The sequence below is a fragment of the Lolium rigidum genome, chromosome 4, assembly GCF_022539505.1.
Source record: "Lolium rigidum isolate FL_2022 chromosome 4, APGP_CSIRO_Lrig_0.1, whole genome shotgun sequence".
Lineage (NCBI taxonomy): Eukaryota > Viridiplantae > Streptophyta > Magnoliopsida > Poales > Poaceae > Lolium > Lolium rigidum.
The window spans coordinates 98967838-98992693 of NC_061511.1; positions in this window are offsets into that span (position 1 = coordinate 98967838).

The following is a 24856-nucleotide window of genomic DNA, read 5'->3' on the forward strand; positions in this document are numbered from 1 at the left end:
TATGTGGCCATTCGCTCCCAAGGCGCCCGGGCCGGATGGCTTCTCCGACAGGTTGTACGTGGTGTGTTGGCCGATCATGAAGGCTGACATCATGGAGGCCTTTCAGGCTTTGTGGAGTGGGGATTACAGGGGCTTGCATGCGACCAATCAGGCATTGGTTACTCTCATGCCCAAGCACGAGGTTGCGGTAGAAGTTAGAGACTTTCGCCCCATCAGTGTGATATACAGTGTGGCTAAGCTCGTGGCGAAGGTGATCTCATCGCGCTTGGCCCCTGCATGACAGAGATTCTGGGACCGCGACATAGTGCTTTCATTTGTGGTCGTTATCTCCATGACAACTTCGAGTTGGTGCACTACACTGCTCGGAAGCTGCATGCACGCAAGTGGGATGTCATCCTGCTTAAGCTGGATATAACGAAGGCTTTTGATAAAGTGAATTGGGCCTTCCTTATGGAGGTGCTAAATATTGTGCTCCCAGTTGTGATAAAAAAATGCCAAATGAGTAATATATTTATCCAATATTCCTCAAATTAAGGGTAGAAAAATTCTCAAATTTTGGGGTGGGCCACGGCCCACCAGGCCACCCTATGTTTCCGCCCCTGAAAAGAGTCATAGTTCATGACTGTAAGGGTATTTTACCCTTATCCATTATTTTGGTAACAATGACACCGTTGCTAGAGTAATTGGACTAATACATGTCTATGATGACACCGTTCCTAGAGTAATTGGACTAATACATGTCTATGAGGTTATTCCCATGTATTAACCAAATAGGCATAATGGTGTATCAATGGAATAAGAAGGTAAAGGGAGACCCCCCACTTCGACAAAATGAAGACGGGGTTTTCAGCCTCAGGTCGGCCTCAGGTCCGGTTGTACCGGCCGTGGCACCGGCCGGCCCAGCACCGACCGGCCCCTGGACTGGTGCACACCGGGCACTATCCAGTAAGGTTTCAGCCTCGCCCGGTGCTGGCCCAGCCTGGAGTCCGGTTTGGACCGGACTGGTCCGGTCTCACGCCCGGTCGGACCGGCCTGTGGACCGGCTACCCCGGCGCGGACCGGCTCCTGCTCCGGTGACAACCAGAGCCATGTACTGCACGACGAAGACCCGTCCCGGTCACGGCCCTGGCGCCAGGTCCGGTTTGGACTGGCCGGTCCGGTCTGTGGCCCGGTTAGACCGGCCCCTACGCCGGATGGCCCGGCCCTAGGCCCGGTTGACCGGGCTTCTTGAAGATTTGGTGAGCTGGACAAGTTGCAATGGCTGGATTTCAAGTGACCATGTAAATACCCCTTCACCTACCTCAGAACACTTAGGCACTACATTACAAACTTTTATTGAGCTCTCTCTCTCTCATACTCCATTGATAGAAACACCAAAAGCCTCAGATCTCCCTCCTCCTCCACCCAAACTCGAATCCCTCCGGGGAAAAGATAGAGGAGGCCCTGATCTATAGTTCCACCGAGCCAAATCTTGTTCCCCATGTATTCATCGAGATACTTGCTCTCTAGGGTTCCTTGGAAACCCTAGGTGGGCAAAAGAAGTCCGGAAGCATCCGGGCTGTGGATTTTCTCCTGACAAGATTGTGAAGGTTTGGAGGCTACCTCAAAGTCTACCACAAGTGAGTGAGCTATTCCTTTGTGGGATAGGCTACGGAGAATAGGGTGAGCCTTCGTGGCGTTGGGGAATCCTTCGTGGGACCTCCACCCCTCCAAACGTGACGTACCTTCGTGCAAAGGAAGGGAACACGGGAATAAACCCTCGTCTCCGCGTGCTATCGGTTATCCCTAACCGAACTCCTTACTTGTGTTATATTTGTCTGTGAGAGCCATCGTGCTCGAGTTACTTGTATCATCATATAGGGTGCCTCACCTAGTTTGCATTAGGCTCATCTTTATATTCCACAAAGCCTAATATTGCAAAGAAAGAATTAAAAAATTAGAAACCTATTCACCCCCCTCTAGGTTTACCATCTCTGAACTTTCAATTGGTATCAGATCCTGGATTCTTTTTAAGGGTTTACAGCCTTAAGAGTGAGATGGATAAACTATTCGAGGGTCTGGACGAAGATTCTAACCTTTCGGTTAAGGAAATGAAATCCAGATTCTTAGCATATGAGGCTGAGAAGAAGAAGAAGAAGAAGGATGATGAAGTCCAAAGCCAAATGGAATGCCATGCTTAAAAACCTGACTAGTGGGACTTCTAGTGGGACTTTGGTCCCTCCGGAAACTTTCCATGAAGTCAACCATGACTATCCCAAAAACACTTCACTCATGCCTCATATAAACCACAGTGGGAATGTTCCCCATTTTGATGGAACTCACTTTTCTTTTTGGAAATCCTCTATGGAGTCTCATATTCGCAGCTGCAGTGTGGAGATGTGGGAGATCATCGTGAATGGTTACCGGAAGCCACAAGATCCCATTAGGCTAACCTCCACCGAGTTCTACAACCGTCAACTCAATGCCTCTGCATGTGAAAAGATTAGAAGTGGCATCAACCGCAACCCTCCTCGATCAAGTCAATGACATTGGCTCCGCTAAAGAGCTTTGGGATCAGATTGTAGTACTTCAAGAGGAAACCAATCTAATCCAAGGAGCTCTCTATGAGTCAGCAAAGACAGAGGCAGCTATGTTCTTGATTAGATAAGGAGAATCCTTGGTCGATGCCTATGGAAGGCTTGGTGCTCTTAGAGTAAAGTTCAAGGGCCTTGGATGTGAAAAATACAATGATGGCTTTGAAATGACTCAAGAATTCATAAAGTCTAAGGTCATTGTCATGATTGCTGTCAAACAAAAGGACACCAACCTTGCACTCAACTTGCAAATCCTCACCAAGGAAGCCGATCTGAACACAGATGATCTAGTCTCCTATGTGGCAGCCAATGAAAACATGGCCAAGACAGGAGAAAATCTCATGGCAGTGAACCGTGTAGAAGGATCCTTACACAATCTTGCTTTGAAGGCTAGATCTGACCAAGAAAGAGAAGAAGCCTATGAAATCGAAGAAGATGAAGAGATGACTTCAACTAGTGACATCGCGACAGATTTTGCCTTCTTTGCCAAGAAGTACAAGAAGAAGTTCCCAATATCCTTCAATGAGAAGAAGAAGAGAACGTGCTACCACTGTGATGAAGATAGCCACTTTGCAAATGAGTGCCCTTATGGAAAAAGGGTAGACAAGCTGAAGTTTGTCAAAGGGGTCAAGCCAAGATTGAAGCCAAACCCAATCAATTAACGATACAAGAAGAACAAGGGAAGAGCTTTTGTTGGGGTTGAGTACACTTCCGATGAAGAGGAAGAAGATGAGGAGAAGGAGACCGGAGTGGATAGTTTGGCTTTCTCCAAACCCGGGTCACTCTTCACATATGACTACTCCAAGGATTACTCCACGGAGTCCTCAACTCCGAATGGTATTGGTTCTTCCTTCATGGCAAGAACAACTTATGATGATGACTCCGATGACTCTCCCTCCTCTACGATCATCGGCTCTTGTCTAATGGAAAGGGAAACAAAGATAATGGAATCCCCACCTTCTCTATCTAGTGTTCTTGATGATGAAATCGAAAATCAAGATGAGGCAGCTATGCTTAAGGAACTTTACAAAGTTAGATGCACTCTTCGTGGTGATGCTCTTGTCAAGTTTGATTTGTTGATGGACTCCCTCAAATAAAGGGACGAGTCTATTGAGGAATTAGAATATCATTTGAATGATAAATAACGGAGATTCAATCTCCTAAGACAAGACCTCAAAACCGAAAGGTGCATATCTCAAGGCCTTAAGCAACAAATTGAACCTTTTGAACTAGATAAATTTAAGGACTTTGAAACTATTGAAAGGGCTCAATTATTGGCCCAAGAGCTCGATGCTTCAAAGAAGGAGCTTCAAGTTGCGCATGCTTCTCTCACTAGGTATCTTGACCACCTTGAAAAAGCTAACAAGCTTGTTAAGGATGAGCTCAAGAAACTTAGAGAGAACCATGACCTACTCCAAGAAACCTACAAGAAGGCTCTTGGATCATTGAATGATCCCATTATTGCTGAACATGTTGCTAGTTCCTCTACCTCATTTACTTGTGAGCATGCCAAACTTGTTGAGGAACATGTTCGTTTGCAAGAGGAACTATCTTTGTATGTTGATACCAATACATATCTTGAATCCTTGGTGACCAAATATAGTCTCAACTATCATCCAACTGACTCGGCTTGTGAACAAGCAACTATTCTTAAGGAAAATTCTAGGTTGACAAAGGAACTAGCCAAGTTCACCACCGCTAAGAATAAGATGGGATTGGATGACCTCTTGAGTAAGCAAAGGTCAAACAATGAAAAGTATGGACTTGGGTATGCTCCTAAGTCCTACAAGAAGAACAACTACACGAAGGAGAAACCCGCTCAAGAGAAGAACAAGAAGGTCACTAATGTCGGCAAAGCCTCAACGGGCAAAGCCACTAGTGGTGACCGCACGGGACCAAACAATCAGTATGCTTTATCTATTGATTATTATGGTTATGTTTATGCTAAATATGTTGGACCTCGTAATGGCTATGCTTATAGAGGGTACTCAATTTGGGTACCAAAAGATCTTGTTGCCATGACTAAGGAACCCATTAATCGATGGGTTCCTAAAAGCTCTACTTGATTTTGTAGGGGTATTTCTCCGATGGTCCAAAATGGGTGTTTGATAGTGGATGCACCAATCATATGACCGGAGGAAGAGGTGTGCTCGACCAATTCATAGAGGATGTTAACAAGAAGTCAAGCATCACTTTTGGTGACTGTTCAAAGGGAAAGTGACTTGGGTATGGCAAGGTGGCAATCTCCAAGGACTTGTGCCTTGAGACGGTCATGCTTATTGAATCCCTTGGCTATAATTTGCTTTCTATATATCACCTTGCAGATGCCAGCTATAATTCATATTTTACTAATTATTGTGTGAAAGTCTTTAGGAGTGATAATCTCAAATTTGTCCTTGTTGGATATGTGGAGAACAACCTTTACGTGGTTGACCTCTGGAAAGAGAGCCCCTCTCTCTGCACATATCTAATGGCGGCCAAACATGACAAAGGTTGGATGTGGCATCGCCGCCTTGGTCATGTCAATATGAGAAATCTTAAACAACTCCTAAAGGGTGAGCACATTGTTGGACTAACCGGCATTTCTTTTGAGAAAGATCGTTTATGCAGTGCATGTGTAGCAGGAAAGCAACACAAGAAGGTACATCCTATCAAGAGTATCGTCTCCACCTCTAGGCCATTGGAGCTCCTTCATTTGGTTCTCCTTGGTCCATCTCATTATGATACTCTTGGTGGGAGAAAGTATGTACTGGTCATTGTTGATGATTATTCAAGATACTCTTGGGTCTTTCTCCTTAAGTCTAAGGATGAGACCTATAGAGAATTCATCATCTTCGCCAAGAAGGCTCAACGCATGTATGAATCTGAGGTCAAGGCGATAAGGACTAACAATGGCACTGAGTTCAAGAACTACACTATGCAAGAGTTTGTTGATTACGAGGGCATCAAGCATGAGTTCTCAGCTCCATACAACCCTCAGCGAAATGGTGTTGTTGAAAGGAAGAACCAGACTATCATTGAGATGGAAAGAACTATGTTGAGTGAATTCAATTCACTCCACAACTTTTGGGGAGAAGTCATCTCTACAGCTGTTCACTACTCCAACCAGCTCTTCCTCCATCCCCTGCATAATAAAACTCCATACGAGTTTCTCACAGGTAACAAGCCTAATGTCATGTACATTTGTGTGTTTGGATGCAAATGTCTTGTTAAGAACAATAAAGGGAAGCTCGGTAAATTTGAACCTAGAACTATAGAGGGCACATTTGTTTGATATGCGGAGAACTCCCACGCCTATAGATACTACAACAAGTCCACTAGGCTATTGAAGTATCTTGTGACGTGGTGTTCTTGGAGGATAATGGCTCCCAAGTGGAGCAAGTTGTTCCATGTGCTGCAGGTGATGATGATCCTTCTAATGCCATCAAGCTTATGGGCATTGGACACATCCGGCCCACAGAAGTTCATACTGATGATCAAAGTGATGGAATAGAAGTATCAAGCTCAGCCCAAGTGGAGCCTAGCTCAACTCAAGCTGAACCATCAAGTGCAGCTCAAGATTTATCCTCTACTCAAGATGAGTCATATTCTGAAGAACAAGAAGAAAGCTGTCGGGGGTGGCCCCGGTAGGCCAAGACTATGGAAAATATGCCATAATATGCTATCTGTAAACCGGATTAAAGATTAATCCGGATTCCAAAGGTTAAGTTCAGCTACGCTAAGCTGGTACGAACCGGTATCCCAAGAGGGGTATGCCGGAGTACGAGGAGCAGGAGAGTTTATGCCACCAAGGACCAAGATACCGGAGCTCAGAGGTAAAGGTATCGGGGATCCGGTATAGGTTCACTGTAGCATGTTGGCACTCCAGTGAAAGATTCCACCGAGGACCAAAGGACAGGATGAGCGAAGCACTTCAGATTTAATCGAAGCCCTGACGCCAAAGCAGCTGCTGATGTTAAAGATACTTGACGATGTCACCGGTTCCTGATTAAAGACAGAAGCAGTGTCAGCGGGGCCAAAGAAGCTTTATAAAGTAGCTTAGCTCATCAAAGATTCCATTAGGGTTTCTTCCCTTGTAAGCCACCCTCTCCCCTATATAAGGAGAGGGGGCACACCCGTGCGCGAGGAGATCCATTCAGTAGAGAGATTAGAGAATCAATAGCAAGTAGCAGAGGTCTTGTACCGTACCATCTTCAACCTCCGGCCATCGGCCAAGTTCATGAATACATACCGGAATCTTTTTCCACTTTTCCTGTTAACCAAACCCTCTCCCGGATCCTCTAGCGCACATTCGGCCCCAACTTAAGCCATCCTATGGCATCTGTTGTTACACCACGATGACAGTTGGCGCCCACCGTGGGGCTAGCAGCTGCGCTTGCTGGAGTTCATATCCGGGCGGGCCTCCTCACCGTATCCGGCGAGCATGTGGTGTCCAGCCTCGTCCAGTGCCTCGGCTCGCTGGATTTCATCGACGACAACGCGGGTTGCTTCGCCAACGGCGGTCGCTTCCCCAAGAACGGCCGCATCATGGAGTTCGGCTCCCACCGCATCTACTTCGGCACCGTGCCGGAGTGCCAGTACCCATCGCTGGTGCTGGTGGCGCCGGATCCGCCAAGATCTTCAGCTGCTCGTGGGCCGCGCTCTGACTGTGCCGCTGGCAGCGTCGAGGTGATGATGGCTAGCGCAGGAGGCGCCGGCAAGGAAACTGCAGGGGAGGGTGCTGGGCAAACCAAGTCCACATGCACGGCCAAGCCTCCGACCGAGCGCGACGAAGTCATCGCCGGTACCTCTACTGCGCCACCGGCAGTAACCCCGCTACAAGCGGCCATGAGCGTGTTGGCCACACCCATCGTGCACAACGCCGACGCCGCAGGTACTCAAGCCGAACTAGAGGCGCAGCGGCAGAAGCTGCTATCCGGTGCAGCGGACATCGTCAAGGCCCAGCAAGAGCTCAACCCGATCCTACGTGATTATAACGTTGCGCATGGCTTTGCTTCCGTTAGCGCAAACCCTGCTAGAGTAGCGGGAAACTGGCTTAGAGGTCGTAACTTAGACCAGGATCTGCGCCGGGAAGTTCTTTCCGGTAAGAGCGCCTCAGTTTCTTTGAGCATGATAGAGAAGCCTAAGTACATCAGTCCGGATAAAACTCTAAAAGCTGCTAGAGCTGCAGTAGAAGCATGTGATTCATTATCAGGTGATGCCTTAGCGAAACAGTAGGCTAGGGTAAGAGAACTGCTAGATATGATTGAGGCACACAATGCAGAGCTGGCCCGAAACAAAAAAGCAGCCGCAGCATCGCAATCGGTGTGTTCGGCAAGAAATGTCGGAAGCAAATCGCATGGGTAGGCTTCGTCCCCCCATCCGAGCAGAAGAAGAGAAAAAGATGCGAATGCACAGCAGATGACTGTGTATGATCCGGTTCTGGCCGGAAAGCAGAAAGTCGGGCAACATGATACCGGTAGAAAAAGGCAAGGGGCAGGCAATGCCAGAAACTGTTATGCCGGAAACGATGGTGCCGGAAATGGTGAAACCGGGTAAAACTATAGCCCACCAAGAGCGGGCTATGCCGCACAAGAGGCACCAGCACAAAGGTACCAAAGGGGTGCCGCGGCCGCGCCCAACCGGTATGATGAAGCCGATTCCGGATGGGAGCGAGTCGGAAACTACTAGAATCCTCTGGGAGAACACGTTGGAGAAAGATGCTTACCGGACCGCGATGCGCGGCACAGGCTGGACAGAGTATATCTGTCCGAAATGATAGAAGCTGAGGGTCCGCCGGGTCCACAATGCTTTGGTCTGCGGATCATGAGGGAAGAACCACCAGTGCGCAACTTTCAGTTGCCCTGTGAAACAAAAACATACGATGACACCACTAAGCTGGAAGATTGGCTTGCAGACTACGCACAGCGGTATACGTCACTGGAGGTGGAGGAACCGCAGCTGGCGGAGGAAACCGGCGCTGGGCGGTAAGATACATACCGTCAGTGCTGGTGGGACCGGCACACTTTTGGCTTAACAATTTGCCAAAATGAAGCATAAACGGCTGGCTTGACTTTCAGGAAGCATTCGTGAGAAACTTCAGCAGTACATACCGGAGGCCAAACAGACCGCATCAGCTCGCCATGTGCCAGCAGCGCGAAAATGAAACAGACCGGGATTATCTGACCCGGTGGAACTCCACAAAACTCTTGCGAGGGTGTGATTGAAGCTCAGGCGATTACGTGGTTCAGCAATGGATGCCGGAGAGGCTCACTGTTGTGGCAAAAGTTACAAAGAAACATGCCAACTACCTTAACCGAAATGATCCGGGTGGCTGATAACTATGCGTTGGGAGATCCAATGGAACCGGCAATCGGAGCTGATCCTTCACCAAGGTTCCCACCACGCCCAGATCAGCACCGGAATAACCATCATAACAAGAGAAGGGAAGATTTTCCGGATAGGAGATACGGAATGCAACAAGTGTCCGCAGTGCAGGACAATTCCGGTGCTGGCGGAAGCCAAAGGCAGAAAACCGGAACGCAGTCGTGGGCTGGCCAAGAGAAACAATGGGTTGAGAAAAAACAGTGGCAAGACCAAGCCAAGTACACCATGGAATCCGCCATGGATCAGCCGTGCCGTTGGCACACACCGAATCCAACTAGGTCGGCGAACCACTTGACAAAATATTGCTCCTGAACCAAGAGGTTGATGGAGAGAGGCATGATGAAAGATGCCAGAGACCAAGGTTTCGAGGCGTTTCCACCACCGCCACCATTAACCGGGGTGAATGCGCAACCGGTTTTCGCTCAGCAAAACCGGCCGCAGCAGCAGCAGCAGCAAGAAGTTCACCAGGTGGCGCAGGGCAATAATCAGGCTCCGCCTCCGACACCTTTGGGCCGGAATGTTTATCACGATCCGGATGTGTGTTGTGTCGTATTCGTAACTGAACCAAGAGACCGGCAAATTATGCATTGCCGTTCCATGGAAGTAAACGCGGTGATAGCGGTAGTACCGAAATACATGTTGTGGTCAGAACAGGAGATTACTTGGTCGTTTAAAGATAATCAGAAGGTGATGCCGAATGCGGGCGGATATGCCCTGGTGGTGGATCCGATCATGCACGGGCCATCGTCACAAGTCCGGTTCACCAAAGTATTGGTGGACAATGGTAGCAGCATAAACATCATGTACTGGCACACCATGCACACGCTTGGCATAACTCCAAACATGCTGGAGCCAAGCCACACGACTTTCCCCGGCATCGTTCCGGGATTATCCTGTTCGCCAATGGGAAAAGTCCGGTTTGATGTCCTGTTCGGTGGCCGTGACAATTATCGCATTGAGATCATTCTATTCGAAGTGGTTGATCTCGACAACCCTTACCATGCACGGTTGGGGAGGCCGGCACTGGCAAGATTTATGGCCTCAACTCATACGGCTTACCTCAAGATGAAGATGCCGGCAACCAATGGTCCCTTAACCGTGGTCGGAAACTATAAGATCTCGCTGGAAACCGCATCCACCGGATCAAATCTGGCCGAATCGCTGGTGATAGCGGAAGAAAAAAGGAGAATGCAAACCGCGGTTGCGCTGGCTCAATCCTCCCAGCTGAGAATCGGAACATCTTCGCCTGGTCTACTGATGACTTGGTGGGTGTGCCGAGGGAGTTGGCTGAGCACTGATACGTCTCAAACGTATCTATAATTTCTTATGTTCCATGCTAGTTATATGACAATACTCACATGTTTTATATACACTTTACATCATTTTGATGCATTTTCCGGTACTAACCTATTAACAAGATGCCGAAGCGCCAGTTCCTGTTTTCTGCTGTTTTTGGTTTCAGAAATCTTACACAGGAAATATTCTTGGAATTGGACGAAACAAAAACCCATGGCCCTATTTTCCACGGAGGGTTCCGGAACATCGAAGGAGAGTTGGAGGCGGCCAGCAGGGGGGCCACACCATAGGGGGGCGCGGCCAGGCCCCCTGGCGCGCCACCAGGTGGGGAGGCCACCCCCTGGCTCCTCCGAGGTTGCCCTTCCGCCTATATATTCTCCTCGTCGTGAAAACCCTAAAACATCCAGTCATATTCCACGAAGAGTTCCGTAGCCGCCGCCATCGCGAAGACAAGTTTCGGTGGACAGAAGTCTCTATTCCGGCACGCCGCCGGGACGGGGAATTGCCCCCGGAGTCATCTCCATCAACACCACCGCCATGTTCATCGCCGTTGCTGTCTCCCATGATGAGGAGGGAGTAGTTCTCCCCCGAGGCTAAGGGCTCTACCGGTAGCTATGTGGTTCATCTCTCTCTCCCATGGTGTGATCTTTATGTGATCATGAGCTTTGTATCACTATTAATCTATGTGGTACTCTAGTGATGTTATTAAAGTAGTTTATTCCTCCTCCATGATGTAAAGGGGACAGTGTGTGCATCATGTAGTACTTGGCGTAGGCTATGATTGTAATCTCTTGTGGATTATGAAGTTAACTATTACTATGATAGTATTGATGTGATCTATTCCCCCCTTTCATAGCTATTGTTGACAGTGTGTATGCTATGTTAGTACTCGGTCTAAATTGCAATGGTATTATCTTGGATTATGATTTGATGAGGATATCCCTATGAGTGGTGTTTGTCAAGTACTTGATGAACTTTGAGTGGAGCTTTTGTAGCCGCTACGTGATTAGTGATTCCAATAGGAGAGTAATTCAGAGTAGCACAAGTGAAGAGAAGTTATTTAATTGTTCAATATGTGATCATTGTTGAGAGTGTCCACTAGTGAAAGTATGATCCCTTGCTAAGCATTGAAACACCATTTCCAACAAGTTCTGCTACATGTTTGCTTGCTGCCATTTTTATTTTAGATTGCAATTACTACTTATAATCATCCATATTACTTGTATTTCACTATCTCATCGCCGAACTAGTGCACCTATACATCTGACAAGTGTATTAGGTGTGTTGGGGACACAAGAGACTTCTTGTATCTTAATTGCAGGGTTGCTTGAGAGGGATATCTTTGACCTCTACCTCCCCGAGTTCGATAAACCTTGGGTGAATCACTTAAGGGAAACTTGCTGCTATTCTACAAACCTCTCGCTCTTGGAGGCCCAACACCGTCTACAGGAATAGAAGCGTGCGTAGACATCAAGCTATTTTCTGGCGCCGTTGCCGGGGAGGTAAGGTAAAAGGTATTTACATCCTCCGACTACTAAGCTATTTCCTAGCACTGTTGCTGGTGTGTGAGTGCTCGAAGCTATTTCCTTTAGATCCTGCAATTATATCTTTTTGTTTCTTGTTTTTATTTTCACTAGTTAGGCTTAATGGAAAACAACAACAAAATTAGAGATCTTTATGAACTTTATATATAATTAGGACATGATGTGTCTGAAGAGAGAATTAAAAAACCCATGGAACTTTGTTTGCAAAATAGTTGTAGCAATGTTATTAGCATGAACTCTTTGAATATTATTATTGCTAATGCTATGGAAGAATTTAAGCTTGGGGAAGCCGGTTGTGATATTTTTAGTCCCCCAAGTTTTGAGGAGAAAATTTTCTTTGATGATACTTAGCCTCCCATTTATGATGATTATAATGATAGTGGTATTTTGGTGCCACCTACTATGGAGGATAAAGTTTATTATGATTATACCATGCCTGCAATTTATGATAATTACAATGATGGTGATACGTCTCAAACGTATCTATAATTTCTTATGTTCCATGCTACTTTTATGATGATACTCACATGTTTTATACACACTTTATGTCATTATTATGCATTTTCCGGCACTAACCTATTGACGAGATGCCGAAGAGCCGCTTGCTATTTTCTCGCTGTTTTTGGTTTCGGAAATCCTACAAAGGAAATATTCTCGGAATTGGACGAAATCAACGCCCAGGGTCTTATTTTTCCACGAAGCTTCCAGAAGACCGAAGGGATTACGAAGTGGGGCGACGAGGCGCCGCCACCATAGGGCCGCGCGGCTAGAGGGGGGCCCGCGCCGCCCTGTGGTGTGGGCCCCTCGCCAGCCCTCCAACGCTGCCCTTCCGCCTACTTAAAGCCTTCGTCGCGAAAACCCCAGTACCGAGAGCCACGATACGGAAAACCTTCCAGAGACGCCGCCGCCGCCAATCCCATCTCGGGGGATTCAGGAGATCGCCTCCGGCACCTTGCCGGAGAGGGGAATCATCTCCTGGAGGACTCTTCATCACCATGATCGCCTCCGGATTGATGTGTGAGTAGTTCACCCCTGGACTATGGGTCCATAGCAGTAGCTAGATGGTTGTCTTCTCCTCATTGTGCTATCATGTTAGATATTGTGAGCTGCCTATCATGATCAAGATCATCTATTTGTAATGCTACATGTTGTGTTTTTTGGGATCCGATGAATATGGAATACTATGTTAAGTTGATTATCAATCTATCATATATGTGTTGTTTATGTTCTTGCATGCTCTCCGTTGCTAGTAGAGGCTCTGGCCAAGTTGATACTTGTGACTCCAAGAGGGAGTATTTATGCTCGATAGTGGGTTCATGCCTCCATTGAATCCGGGACGAGTGACGGAAAGTTCTAAGGTCTGTGGATGTGCTGTTGCCACTAGGGATAAAACATCAATGCTTTGTCTAAGGATATTTGTGTTGATTACATTACGCACCATACTTAATGCAATTGTCTCGTTGTTTGCAACTTAATACCGGAAGGGGTTCGGATGATAACCCGAAGGTGGACTTTTTAGGCATAGATGCATGCTTGGATAGCGGTCTATGTACTTTGTCGTAATGCCCTGATTAAATCTCATAGTAGTCATCGTGATATATGTATGTGCATTGTTATGCCTTCTCTATTTGTCAATTGCCCAACTGTAATTTGTTCACCCAATATGCTATTTATCTTATGGGAGAGACACCACTAGTGAATTGTGGACCCCGGTCCATTCTTTACATCTGAAATACAATCTACTGCAAACTCTGTTCTTTACTGTTCTTCGCAAACAAACATCATCTTCCACACTATACATCTAATCCTTTGTTTACAGCAAGCCGGTGAGATTGACAACCTCACTCGTTACGTTGGGGCAAAGTACTTTGATTGTGTTGTGCAGGTTCCACGTTGGCGTCGGAATCCCTGGTGTTGCGCCGCACTACACTCCGCCACCAACAACCTTCACGTGTTCCTTGACTCCTACTGGTTCGATAACCTTGGTTTCTTACTGAGGGAAAACGTGCTGCTGTGCGCATCACACCTTCCTCTCGGGGTTCCCAACGGACGTGTGTCTTACACGCCATCAAGCTCTTTTTCTGGCGCCGTTGCCGGGGAGATCAAGACGCGCTGCAAGGGGAGTCTCCCACATCCAATCTCTTTACTTTGTTTTTGTCTTGCTTTACTTTACTTTATTTAGTGCTTTGTTTGCTCTCTATATCAAAAATACAAAAAAATTAGTTGCTAGATTTACTTTATTTACTCTCTTGTTCTCCATATTAAAAACACAAAAAATTAGTTACTTGCATTTACTTTATTTTGTTATCATGACTAGTCCTGTAGTTGATACTCTGTCACCTGAGGAATTGATCTTTACTTTTAAACAAGGGGGTGAGGAGAGTTTTAAAGAAGCTTGGTCTAGAATTTTTGATTCTTATAGTAAAACTGAACCTAAAATGACTCTAAGTTTGCTTCTTAGCAACTTTTATTTTGGGCTCATTCTTCGCTGTAGATATGCCTTGGATGCTGTAGTGGGAGGAGATTTCCTTCACTGTGATGGGGATCAAGCATATAATGCCATAAAAAAATTGGTTGCATCATCTAGCTCCGCTAATAATTTTGATTCGTCTCTTGCTAGCATTCATAATAGATTAAACACTCTCGAAACGAATATATCTTGTTTAAAAGAAGGGTACAACCAGATTCGTGAGTATTATGATTATGTTCCAGTAAGCTTTGAACCTTTAATGTGGGTGCCTACTATTAAAGTTGCTATTTGTGGTGAAACTTTTCATGCCCGTTGTGATATTATGTCTGAGTTTTGCCGTATGCCTGAAAGAATTTATGAATCTTTGACACTTTGGGAACTTACTGAAGGAGGAGAAGGAATAACTCTTACTGATAACTCTGTTATAATTCCTAAGGGTATAGCTGAAGGTGTGTTAACAACCTTTCTTGGAAGAACGGTATCCACTGATTATCTCTTTGTTGAATGTGTAGGGACAGGACAAATCACACTTGGAAGGTCCCTGCTGAAACTCGTAGGAGGAATCATAGATGTGGGGAAAGGCACTCTAAATTTTACCTCTACGCCCAGATGCGGTCATGTATTCCCTAAACCAAAGAGTAGGAATAAGAGTAAGAAGGGTAAGCGCAAAGCACCTGGTAAGAATGTTAATGCTTCATCTCTTGATAATACTTGATTCACACTTTCTGCGCCTAGCTGAAAGGCGTTAAAGAAAAGCGCTTATGGGAGACAACCCATTATTTTACTTCTGCACTTTTTTTTATATTTGAGTCTTGGAAGTTGTTACTACTGTAGCAACCTCTCCTTATCTTTATTTTATTGCATTGTTGTGCCAAGTAAAGTCTTTGATAGTAAAGTCAATACTAGATTTGGATTACTGCGCAGAAACAGATTTCTTACTGTCACGAATTGAGCAGCCCCTTCTGTAGGTAACTCAGAAAAATCTTCCAATTTACGTGCGTGATCCTCAGATATGTACGCAACTTTCATTAAATTTGAGCATTTTCATCTGAGCAAGTTAAGTGCCCCAGAAAAATTCGTCTTTACTGGATTGTTCTATTTTGACAGATTCTGCCTTTTATTTCGCATTGCCTCTTTTGCTATGTTTGATGGATTTCTTTGTTCCATTAACTTTCAGTAGCATTGTGCGGTGTCCGAAGTGTTAAGAATGATTATGTCACCTCTGAATATATGAATTTTCAATTATGCACTAACCCTCTAATGAGTTTGTTTTGAGTTTGGTGTGGAGGAAGTTTTCAAGGGTCAAGAGAGGAGGATGATACAATATGATCAAGAAGAGTGAAAAGTCTAAGCTTGGGGATGCCCCCGTGGTTCATCCCTGCATATTTCAAGAAGACTCAAGCATCTAAGCTTGGGGATGCCCAAGGCATCCCTTCTTCATCGACAACTTATCAGGTCACCTCTAGTGAAACTATATTTTTATTCCATCACATCTTATGTGCTTTACTTGGAGCGTCTGTTTGTTTTTGTTTTTGTTTTTTTTTGAATAGAATCGGATCCTAGCATTCTTTGTGTGGGAGAGAGACACGCTCCGCTGTTTCGTATGAACACATATGTTCTTAGCTTTACTTTTAATGTTCATGGCGAAGGTTGAAACTGCTTCGTTCATTGTTATATGGTTGGAAACAGAAAATGCTTCATGTGGTAATTGGTATAATGTCTTGAATAATTTGATACTTGGCAATTTTTGTGCTCATATAGATCATGTTTAAGCTCTTGCATCATGTACTTTGCACCTATTAATGAATAACTACATAGAGCTTGTTAAAATTTGGTTTGCATGATTGGTCTCTCTAGAGTCTAGATATTTTCTGGTTAAGATGTTTGAACAACAAGGAGACAATGTAGAGTCTTATAATGCTTGAAATATGTTCTTATGTAAGTTTTGCTGTACCGTTTTATACTTGAGTTTGCTTCAAACAACCTTGATAGCCTAGCCTTGTATTGAGAGGAATTCTTCTCGTGCATCCAAATCCTTGAGCCAAGAACTATGCCATTTGTGTCCACCATACCTACCTACTACATGGTATTTCTCTGCCATTCCAAAGTAAATTACTTGAGTGCTACCTTTAAAATTCTATTCCTTGTCTTTGCAATATATAGCTCATGGGAAAATAGCCTTAAAAACTATTGTGGTAAAGAATATGTAGCTTATGTATCTTATTTCTTATAAGTTGCTTGTTGAGCGATAACCATGTTTCTGGGGACGCCATCAACTAATACACCTTTGTTGAATATCATGTGAGTTGCTATGCATGTTCGTCTTGTCTCGAAGTAAGGGTGATTTATCATGATCAAATGGTTTGAGTATGCATATTGTTAGAGAAGAACATTGGGCCGCTAACTAAAGCCATGAATCATGGTGGAAGTTTCAGTTTGGACAATCAATCCTCAATCTCTTATGAGAATATTATCTGTTGTTGAATGCTTATACATTAAAGAGGAGTCCATTATCTGTTGTCTATGTTGTCCCGGTATGGATGTCTAAGTTGAGAATAATCAAAAACGAGAAATCAAATGCGATCTTTCTCCTTAGACCTTTATACATGCGGCATAGAGGTACCCCTTTGTGACACTTGGTTGAAACATATGTCATGCAATGATAATCCATGTAAATCCAAGCTAATTAGGACAAGGTGCGGGCACTATTGGTAATCTATGCATGAGGCTTGCAACTTATAGGATGTCTTATACATAACACATATGATTTATTACTACCGTTGACAAAATTGTTTCTATGTTTTCAAAATGAAAAGCTCTAGCACAAAAATAGTAATCCATGCTTCCCTCTGCGAAGGGCCTTTCTTCTACTTTATTGTTGAGTCAGTTTACCTATCCTTTCTATCTTAGAAGCAAACACTTGTGTGAACTGCGTGCATTGATTCTTACATGTTTACCTATTGCACTTGTTATATTACTTTGTGTTGACAATTATCCATGAGATAAACATGTTGAAGTTGAAAGCAACTGCTGAAACTAATATCTTCCTTTGTGTTGTTTCAAAGATTTCTACTAAGAATTTATTGCTTTATGAGTTAACTCTTATGCAAGTCTTATTGATGCTTGTCTTCAAAGTATTATTCATGAAAAGTCTTTGCTATATGATTCAGTTGTTTATTCATTGTCTTTACCATTGCTTCGAATCGCTGCATTCATCTCATATGCTTTACAATAGTATTGATCAAGATTATGATAGCATGTCACCTCAGAAATTATCCTTGTTATCGTTTACCTACTCGAGGGCGAGTATGAACTAAGCTTGGGGATGCTTGATACGTCTGATACGTCTCCAACGTACCTATAATTTCTGATGTTCCATGCTTGTTTTATGACAATACTTACATGTTTTGCTTGCACTTTATAATGTTTTTATGCATTTTCCGGAACTAACCTATTAACGAGATGCCGAAGTGCCAGTTCCTGTTTTCTGCTGTTTTTGGTTCCAGAAAGGCTGTTCGGGCAATATTCTCGGAATTCGACGAAACGAAGACAAAACATCCTATTTTTTCCGGGAGGCTCCAGAACACCGAAGGGGAGTCGGAGGAGAGCCAGGGGGCCACCACACATGTGGGCCGTGCGGCCTACACCCTGGCCGCGCCGGCCTGCTGTGGGGCCACCCTGTCGCCCCTCCTGCGCCGCCTCTTCGCCTATTTAAGCCCTTTCGACCTAAAAACGCAGTACCAGTTGACGAAACTCCAGAAAGACTCCGGGGCGCCGCCACCATCGCGAAACTCCGTTTCGGGGACAGAGTCTCCGTTCCGGCACCCTGCCGGGACGGGGAAGTGCCCCCGGAAGCCATCTCCATCGACGCCACCGCCTCCATCATGCCCCGTGAGTAGTTCCCCCATGGACTACGGGTTCTAGCTGTAGCTAGTTGGTATTCTCTCCCCCATGTACTTCAATACAATGATCTCATGAGCTGCCTTACATGATTGAGATTCATCTGATGTAATCGGTGTTGTGTTTGTCGGGATCCGATGGATTGTTACGTTATGATTGTCTATCTACAAAGTTTATGAAGTTATTGTTGCTGCAATCTTGTTATACTTGATGCTTGTCACTAGGGCCCGAGTGGCATGATCTTAGATTTAAGCTCTATACTTATTGCTTAGATTGTATCTACAAGTTGTATGCACATGTCACTGTCCGGAACCAAAGGCCCTGAAGTGACAGAAATCGGGACAACCGGAGGGGATGGCGGTGATTTGAGGATCACATGTTTTCACGGAGTGTTAATGCTTTGCTCCGGTGCTCTATTAAAAGGAGTACCTTAATATCCAATAGATTCCCTTGAGGCCCGGCTGCCACCGGCTGGTAGGACAAAAGATGTTGTGCAAGTTTCTCATTGCGAGCACGTACGACTATTATTGGAAAACATGCCTACATGATTAATGATCTTGATATTCTGTCTTAATGCTATTTCAATCCTATCAATTGCCCGACCGTAATTTGTTCACCCAACACTTGTTATTGGAGAGTTGCCACTAGTGTAGATAGCTGGGAACCCCGGTCCATCTTTCATCATCATATACTCGTTCTACATGTCATTGGAAGTAGTATCAACTATCTTCTGGTGCCATTGCTCCTGTGTTACTATTACTGCTGCTGTGTTATTGTTACTACTGCTCTCATATCACTGCTACTTTCACATCACCCCTGTTACTAGTGCTTTTCCAGGTGCAGCTGAATTGACAACTCAGTTGTTAAGGCTTATAAGTATTCTTTACCTCCCCTTGTGTCGAATCAATAAATTTGGGTTTTACTTCCCTCGAAGACTGCTGCGATCCCCTATACTTGTGGGTTATCAACGTCTCAAACGTATCTATAATTTCTTATGTTCCATGCTACTTTTATGATGATACTCACATGTTTTATACACACTTTATGTCATTATTATGCATTTTCCGGCACTAACCTATTGACGAGATGCCGAAGAGCCAGTTGTTGTTTTCTGCTGTTTTTGGTTTCAGAAATCCTACAAAGGAAATATTCTCGGAATTGGACGAAATCAACGCCCAGAGTCTTATTTTTCCACGAAGCTTCCAGAAGACCGAAGGTATTACGAAGTGGGGCAACGAGGCGCCGCCACCATATGGCCGCGCGGCCAGAGGGGGGCCTGCGCCGCCCTGTGGTGTGGGGCCCTCGCCAGCCCTCCAACGCCGCCCTTCCGCCTACTTAAAGCCTTCGTCGCGAAAACCCCAGTACCGAGAGCCACGATACGGAAAACCTTCCAGAGACGCCGCCGCCGCCAATCCCATCTCGGGGGATTCAGGAGATCGCCTCCGGCACCCTGCCGGAGAGGGGAATCATCTCCCGGAGGACTCTTCATCACCATGATCGCCTCCAGATTGATGTGTGAGTAGTTCACCCCTGGACTATGGGTCCATAGCGGTAGCTAGATGGTTGTCTTCTCCTCATTGTGCTATCATGTTAGATCTTGTGAGCTGCCTATCATGATCAAGATCATCTATTTGTAATGCTACATGTTGTGTTTGTTGGGATCCGATGAATATGGAATACTATGTCAAGTTGATTATCAATCTATCATATATGTGTTGTTTATGTTCTTGCATGCTCTCCGTTGCTAGTAGAGGCTCTGGCCAAGTTGATACTTGTGACTCCAAGAGGGAGTATTTATGCTCGATAGTGGGTTCATGCCTCCATTGAATCCGGGACGAGTGACGTAAAGTTCTAAGGTTGTGGATGTGTTGTTGCCACTAGGGATAAAACATCAATGCTTTGTCTAAGGATATTTGTGTTGATTACATTACGCACCATACTTAATGCAATTGTCCGTTGTTTGCAACTTAATACTGGAAGGGGTTCGGATGATAACCTCGAAGGTGGACTTTTTAGGCATAGATGCATGCTGGATAGCGGTCTATGTACTTTGTCGTAATGCCCTGATTAAATCTCATAGTAGTCATCGTGATATATGTATGTGCATTGTTATGCCTTCTCTATTTGTCAATTGCCCAATTGTAATTTGTTCACCCAACATGCTATTTATCTTATGGGAGAGACACCACTAGTGAACTGTGGACCCCGGTCCATTCTTTACATCTGAAATACAATCTAATGCAAACTCTGTTCTTTACTGTTCTTCGCAAACAAACATCATCTTCCACACTATACATCTAATCCTTTGTTTACAAGCAAGCCGGTGAGATTGACAACCTCACTCGTTACGTTGGGGCAAAGTACTTTGATTGTGTTGTGCAGGTTCCACGTTGGCGCCGGAATCCCTGGTGTTGCGCCGCACTACACTCCGCCACCAACAACCTTCACGTGTTCCTTGACTCCTACTGGTTCGATAACCTTGGTTTCTTACTGAGGGAAAACGTGCTGCTGTGCGCATCACACCTTCCTCTTGGGGTTCCCAACGGACGTGTGTCTTACACGCCATCAATGGTTGTGATAGTTTTATTCCCACTATTACTAATAAAATTGATTATGCTTATGTGGAGAGTAGTGATACTTTTATGCATGTGAATAAGAATGTTTTATGTGATAGTTACATTGTTGAGTTTGTTCATGATGCTACTGAAAGTTATTATGAGAGAGGGAAATATGGTTATATGCATCTTAATAATATTAAGTTTCGCCTCTTTATGTTGAGAATCTTGAAGTTGCGTTTGTGTTGCCTTTCTATGCTTATTGCATTATGCTTACATGACTTGTTTATTTACGAGATTCCTTTTTATAGGAAGTGGGTTAGACTTAAAAGTGTTTCTTATTTACTTTTGATGCTCTCTTTTGCTTCAACTCTTATTTCTTGCGAGTGCATCATTAAAATTACTGAGCCCATCTTAATGGCTATAAAGAAAGCACTTCTTGGGAGATAACACATGTTTTTTTTTTATTTTGCTACTGTTTTGTTGTGTCTTGGAAGTTGTTAGTACTGTAGCAACCTCTCCTTATCATGTTTATTTCGTTTTTGTGCCAAGTAAAGTCTTTGATAGAAGGTTGATACTAGATTTGGATTTCTGCGCAGAAACAGATTTTTAGCTGTCACGAATTTGAGTTGATCTCTCTGTAGGAGAATCTAAAAATTCTGCAAAAATTCATGCGTGATCCTCAGATATGTACGCAACTTTAATTCAATTTGAGCTTCTTCATCTGAGCATGTTAAGTGCCTCGAAAAAAATTCGTCTTTACGGACTGTTCTGTTTTGACAGATTCTGCCTTTTATTTCGCATTGCCTCTTTTACTGTGTTTGAGTGGGTTTCTTTGCTTCATTAAATTTTGGTAACCTTGGGTAATGTCCAGAAGTGTTGGGAATGATTGTGTCCTCGCTGAACATGTGAATTTTTGATTATGCACTAACCCTCTAATGAGATTGTTTTGAGTCTGGTGTGAAGGAAGTTTTCAAGGATCAAGAGAGGAGGATGATATGATATGATCAAGAAGAGTGAAAAGTCTAAACTTGGGGATGCCCCCGTGGTTCATCCCTGCATATTTCAAGAAGACTCAAGCATCTAAGCTTGGGGATGCCCAAGGCATCCCCTTCTTCATCAACAATTTATCAGGTGATCTCCAGATATCTGTAGAGGCTTGCCGTCAGGCTCCTGATATAATCTACAGGAGACGAGGGCTCCCAGCCTCACGCACTCCAGCCTCCCAGCCCTAACCGCCGCCGTCGCCGCCGCCGCCGGTAGCGCCGCCGGGGCAAAGACCCACGGGGCGTGGCGGCGGCGGGGGCCCTTCCTCGTCGACGCGTGGTGGACGGCGGTCGGATCTCCTCTCCTCGAGCATGGCGGACATGCGGATGGGATGGGCGGCGGCGGCCGGCGCTGCGCCCCCTTCTCCCGTCGGCTCTCCCCTGGGCCGGCGCGGTTGGGATGGGCGGCGGCGGCCTGCCTGCACTCCCTCCTCCCGTCAGGTCTCCGCAGCACTCCGGCAGGGGCTGGTGGTGGGTGGCGGCCAGGCCCATGGCCTGCGCCAATTTCCCCCCGCCTCTCGCCGGTGAGTGGTGGCGATCTCGGGCTTCACCCGCGACACGAGGTTGCTCGGGGCAGCAGCCTTGGGTACGACGGTGGAGGTGGCCCTCTTCTTCGCCGGAGAGGGTCGGCCTACAGTTTTTGGTGGTGGATCTATCGATCTATCACCGTGTTCCGGCGGCGAGATGGAGATGCATGGAAGCCGGCGACGGAGTCGCCGGTTGAGGGTTGGGGTGGCCAGCCCGGGATGGTCGCCGACGTGGGGGTCCGACCTGAATAAAGGCGGTGGTCCTAGGGTCTCTCTTGCGTGAAGAGGAAGACCTACCGGAGGCCTGGACTCGTGATCTAGCCGGAGTGTTGAGTTCCGGAAGGCTCCGCCGGCGAATGTAACAGTGCTTTTTTGCCTGGAGTTTGCTGGAACGGTGGTATTCGGTCGTGCGCACCCATGCATTTATTCCGACCGATTGGTTCTGGAGGGAGCGGCGCGAAGCTCTTTTTCTGTGTTGACATCAAGTGACTATGAATCCATGATGAAAGTCGGAAGAAGAGAAGTTCATGAAGGCCGGAGGAGAGGACTAGCTAAGGGAGGTTCAAGTCTCCGCGCTGTTGAGGGACTTGCTTGGTGTTCCAGGCTTCACAGCAGCGGTATGAAAGTGGGGGCGAGAACACAGGTGAAGTTCAGAGTCCTACCTTTCAGGGTGAAAACCCAAGGTCTGGCCTTAACTGGTTGTGCCTGGCAATGACCTTGTTGTAGGCATTGTTTTGAGAGCGGGGACTATCTTCAGGGTGAAAACCTAAGATCGTTGATCGGGCGATGACGGTGTTAGAGCACTCTTCCCTTCTTGGAGGCGTCGTTTTTGGAGAGTCTGTATTTCAGGTGTTGTCTTGGCGGTGGATGTATTGTTGTTGTTAGGCCCGAGATACTATAGCGGGACTTTTGTTTCTGTTGCGGTCAGAAACCCACCGGCGGGCAGCGACTGGCAACACCGTAGAGCCGGGAACAACTAGGGCTGCGGCTGGCCCCAGTCCCTCAGAGCGACGGCCCGCAAAGCCTCCTGGTCACACGTCCGATGCTATCGCAAGGGCGTGCCACCTGACCTATACCCGGTCGGGAAGGTGTTGGATGATGCCTCGCTTAATTTCCTCGCATGGCATACACGTAAACGTTAAATACGAGCCTCGATCGGCTCTCGGGTTGTCTCGTGAATCGGCTCAAAGAGCCGATCCACCCATGATTCGTACGAGGTGCACGAATATATGGTGGTCCTGCTTGATCAAGATAAAGCTAAAGCGATCTACGACGATTTAGGGTTTTCACCGCATAATCGGATCATCCTACTCACGATTGGGCCTCGCGCTCGCGCACGGTGATCGTAAGCCGATCCTAGACAGGGCCTAAAAACCAACACGAGGTTGATCCCCGGAACATCCTGTCTAGGGCTAGCAAATTACACCCTACACGCCGCTGGATCCTCCAACCCTTTGTAAGGCCTAACTATTGCGGATATTAAACTAATCCTTGAAGAACAAGGAGCAACCGTAACGGATCGGATCTACTAAACTATGATCAAGCGGGGTGCCGCCCCTACACCTAAGATAGGTGTAAGGGCGGCAAGATGCATAAGGGTTGCACTACGACAGCATATGATATGAAGAACAATGCTAACCCTAACACATCTAAGATAACTACGTTGCTCGCCATCAAAAAGGCTTCAGCACGAGCAACGCATGAACAACGTGGGTAGGCTTGTGCTGCCTAGATCGCAAGATGCGATCTAGGCAGCATGGTGCTTACCGGAGAAACCCTCGAGACGAAGGAGTTGGCGATGCGCCGAGATTTGTTTGTATTGAACGTTGGTTGTTGTTTATTTCATAAACCCTAGATACATATTTATAGTCCAAGGGACTTTCTAATTCAGGCGTGCACCTAACCGTGCACGGGTAAAACTCCAACTCCTAACCGACACGTAATCTAATATGTTACATGATACAAGGGCAAATAGCCCAAACTTAGTACACAAGGCCGATTCACGTATTTCTTCCATGTATATATCTCCAAGTCCATCTTGATCGCGGCCCACCTCTGACTCGGTCAAATTCTGGTGATAACAGTTTCTTAGTTTTCTTTTCCTTGTTTTGGCTGTGTGCATCCGTAGTACCATTAAGGTGGTGCGTTGTTGCAGAGGCTGGGTGTAATTGGTATCTTTTTGATATTAATATATTCCCTTTATCGAAAAAAAAACAATTTATCAGGTCACCTCTAGTGAAACTATATTTTTATTCTGTCACATCTTATGTGCTTTACTTGGAGCGTCTGTGTGTTTTCATTTTTGTTTGTGTTTGAATAAATTCGGATCCTAGCATTCCTTGTGTGGGAGAGAGACACGCTCCGATTTTTCATTTGAACACTAGTGTTCTTAGTTTTACTTTTAATGTTCATGGCAAAGTTGAAAACCGCTTCATTTATTGTTATTTGGTTGGAAACAGAAAATGCTTCATGTGGTAATTGGTATATTGTCTTGAATAATTTGATACTTGGCAATTGTTTTGAGCTCTCAAGTAGATCATGTTTAAGCTCTTGCATCATGTAATTTAAACTTATTAATG